General features: G+C 36.3%; 1 pseudogene; it reads left to right on the top strand.

The window, feature by feature from the left end:
• The first annotated feature begins 1,905 nt into the window (after window positions 1-1,905).
• On the top strand, window positions 1,906-2,487 carry LOC148846269 (putative long-chain-alcohol O-fatty-acyltransferase 2; annotated as a pseudogene).
• The last annotated feature ends 1,578 nt before the right edge of the window (window positions 2,488-4,065 follow it).

The following is a 4,065-nucleotide window of genomic DNA, read 5'->3' as shown; positions in this document are numbered from 1 at the left end:
CAAATATAATTTTAGACATTTGAAACATTAATGGATTATGTGATATCCACTGACAGGTGCCCAGTCAAAGGATCAGATCATAAAAATGAAAAAAAAAATATAGAACTCGGATCTATTCCCCATAACATAGGAGCAAGGTTTTTAAAACCGAACAGGTCAGACATCTGGTTCTCGGGTCGAATGGTCTAACTGTTCAAATCAAATGGATGGTCTATTCTGACAAAAAAAAATTTAAAACTTAAAAAAAAAATACCAAAACTGTTGGATGGTTTGAACGGCTTGATCACCCAGGTCAACGATTTGCTAACCAAATCAACGGTTTTTCGTGAAATAACGGTTATAGCATAAAACGGACCGGTTTTCTAATCCGACCGTCCAATCTGATCCGGTTTTGAAAACCATGCATAAAAGTGTTCTCCAGACCACCCACATGAAATTACAGCCGTGCATTAGGAACATCCGAATTCAAAAATATGATTCGATCAACAGTAACTCTACATTCAAAATTTATACAATCAGCCAATCAAAATTATTTTGTTATATGTCAATTGGAACTAATTAACCCAAAATATTTCAGATAGAAACGACCATAATACCAAATACAAAATAAAGTATCATGTTAGAGTTATTTGACCAGAATGGATACTTGAGTTATTGCTTGTATCCATGGATGAGTAAGGTATTCTTGTCATTAGGAAAGCTTTAAAATGTTGAAAGAGTAAAAGAAATATATAAGTGCGCCACTAATAAGTGATAAGTAGCGATGCAATCGCTTATAATTTAGACAAGGATTTTGGATACAAGTGGACCTTTCAAGGGTCATGACCACTTATCTGATCAGGTTCACTTTCACACATAAGTGGCAATAAGGTTTCAGATTTCCATATGCTCGAGACTTTTCAACATGAAAGCTATAACACATGATACTTTTGCCCTTTTAAATGATTCATTTTTTACAATTATTTCTTATGGGTCCTCCCTCCCCCGGCCCACTTCTACAAAAAGAAAAATGTGCATAAATTTATCTCCCTAAAATCAATCAGAATTTAGGGCAAATTACACCCACCCACCCTGTACTTAGCGGGGCATGTCTCTCAGTCCCATCCCTGACTAAAGTCCCATTTGGTTCGCATGATTAGGGGTTTGGAATTGGAATCAAAATGGGTTGTTCCGATTCTAACTGTTTGTTGAGCGGAATCCATTTTTATTCTTGTTAGAATGGCATTCTTCCATTTGAGGGAATGGTTATTCCCAGCTCCTCCCTTGGAAATGAAATCTCATGCTTGTTGATTTCAATTCTCATTCTCATTCCTTTTTGAACCAAACAGACTATAGGAATAGACCATTTTGATTCAGATTCAGTTGTAAATCAAACATTCTTTAACAGGCTGTTTGGTTTATGTGACGCGGATGAGAAATATGAAATATTCGGGTTAGATTCTTTGAAACCCATGTTTGTTTGATAGAATGGTGCGAAAAATGATGGGGTGTCATTTCTCAAAAACTGGGATGCGGGGTCTCGGTAAAATGGTGAGGCCCCGGTGATAAAAGAGGAATTCATGACTCAATGCCCTGTGACGGCCACCACAACACCAAATTGAACATGCTGCTGAGCACCAATGCTTGCCTAACCATCAGGGACAACACCAGACTGAACTCTTGGCGGTCACCGTGACACCCACCATTTCAATTGAAGGCCAGGTTTTTGACCCCCAAAAGCTTCCCATTGAACACCGTTTTGATGCCAAAACCAACGGTCATGAATGCCATTAATTAGGTTTCCGACCCACAAATTGAACATCCTCGCATCAGTTCCATCTCAAAAACAAAGAACACTAACAAAGTAATAGGCAGAAGCCCAGAGGAGATCAAATTGTGTAGCACAAAGAGAATGAGAGAGAGAGAATGGGCGGGGAGATCAATAACTTCATCAAGGTATAGATCTCAGCTTTAGCATCTTTAAGCTTATGTTATCTTATAGCCTCAAAGGTCCCAAAAGGGAAGCTGAGGTTGTTGACCATCCTCCCCATCTACTGCGTCTTTCTTCTTCTCCCACTAAGCCTCCACTCCGCTCATCTTGGTGGCACCTTGGCTTTCTTCGTGGCTTGGCTGGTTAATTTGAAGCTTCTCCTCTTCTCTTTTGGTCGGAGCCTTCTGTCGTCCAATCCATCCGTCTCTCTCTTCCGTTTTATCTCCTTAGCCTATTTTCCTATCAAAATCAAAAAACAAAAACCATCACCCCAGTTAACCAAAAGCGGCACCAAATCGCTGCTAAACTGCCTCCACATTTACTTCCTCCTAGAAATCATTCTCATCGTTGTCGCATACCTGGCTCGTGCCCTACTTCGTCTGAATTTGGAACCACAATTTGAGAACACTCAAAAATTAAAATTTTCACATATTTGGTATCAACAACCAAATATAGGATTCAAAGTTGGAAAAATAAATTTTCCTTTCTCATCTCATTCATTCTCAGCAACCAAATAGACTATAAATTTCTCTGTACTTTGGACTCCCAACGAAATGTATAAAAGATTTTTATATAATAGTTTTTTTTTTTCCTAAGGGTTACACAACAAGGTAACCCATCCCCCAACCCAGGTGTAGGTAGGATTGGATCCTAAGTCTCCGCTACCACCAGCGACCTTACCAATCATGCAGTTAGCAGCTTGTCTTATGTAATAGTTATGTGTGGGATTATACATCTTTAAACCTCGAAACAACCCTATATATATTAAAATCGATCATGCCATGTTAACAGCCCTCTCCTTTCAAGAACCCCCCATTCTAATTTTCTGTTTTTTTTTTTTCTTATTTTTTTAATCCACATAATTATCTCACAACCATCTTTTGTGAAATAAAGTGGAGCCAGAGATGTTTGAATTCCAAATTTGGTAAAAAATCCATTAATCTCCATTAATTTTTGGTAGTTTTTTCCATCATTCTCCTTAGGGCCTCTTCATTTTTTCATAAAGTGCAATCATACAACTTTTTGTTTTTCAATGATGCCCCAAAAAGACAAACAAAAATTCTCATATATGGGGTCAAAATGGATATTTGATAGTTTTCAGAATTCAGAACCACATTCTCTGCATTCAGAGTTCAGAGGAAAGAAAAGTTCTATACCAATATACCTCTTAATATAATTATTACACCTTTAGATGTCAGACTTCAAAGCAAACGAACAGACTTTTAATTTGAGCTATAATAGGCAAACCACAAAATATCCATGAATTTATGTGATCTTCGTTATTAATCCCATTAAATTAAATCCCCTCAAATAAACCACAACACGCAAAACTAATATTATAATACTCTATTGGAAAGGATGGAATCCTGCTCAGTGCTCACCTGATTGCCCTGATTGATCCTTAGCATTCAATATGTCAACAAACATTCCTAACGAGTCTCTTTTTCCATATGAATTTGGATGCAAAGATTCAGATTCGTTCTCACTTCCATATCTTATCTTTCACACTCGACCCTTTATAGATTAGAGGATGAGCCAAAACAAGGTTTAATGAAAGGGAAGCATGCCTGTTTGTAATGACAATAACAAAACCATTTCTCCTTCATTTCTCTACTTTTTTTACAAAATGTTGAAAAATAACCAAAAAGAGTAAAACCGACTCATTAATAACAAAAAAAGTAGAGAAAACAGCAAAAAAAGTAATAAAAAATGAAAATAAATAATCGGGTCGTCATAGAACTCGTTTTAACGGTCGGGCAAAGAAGATGACGAAAACGGGTTTTGCACGACTTGTTTTTGATAGTATACCGAGTTCATCCGAACCCGAACCGTGTTTCGGATGGTTCACACCAATCGTGAATCATACGGTATATAAAATCAGTAACAGTAATCAGTTAATCAACAATAATAGAATTAACAGAAGTTAATAAAAGTTATTATCAGAAAAATACAAAAGTCAAGTGTAGGTCTGTACTTAACAGTAATTCTAATTAACAGTAATTATTTTTAAAAATTACAATTAAATAATTACAGTATTTTAATAAATATAGTGTATACTAATTAATAATTACAGTATTTATGAATTGCCAGTAATT

Source organism: Nelumbo lutea, chromosome 7 (genome assembly GCF_056320005.1).
Source record: "Nelumbo lutea isolate HS-2025 chromosome 7, American lotus-T2T, whole genome shotgun sequence".
NCBI classification, from domain to species: Eukaryota; Viridiplantae; Streptophyta; class Magnoliopsida; order Proteales; family Nelumbonaceae; genus Nelumbo; species Nelumbo lutea.
The sequence above is the reverse complement of the archived record's forward strand: the minus strand, read 5'-3'. Positions and strand labels throughout refer to the sequence as shown.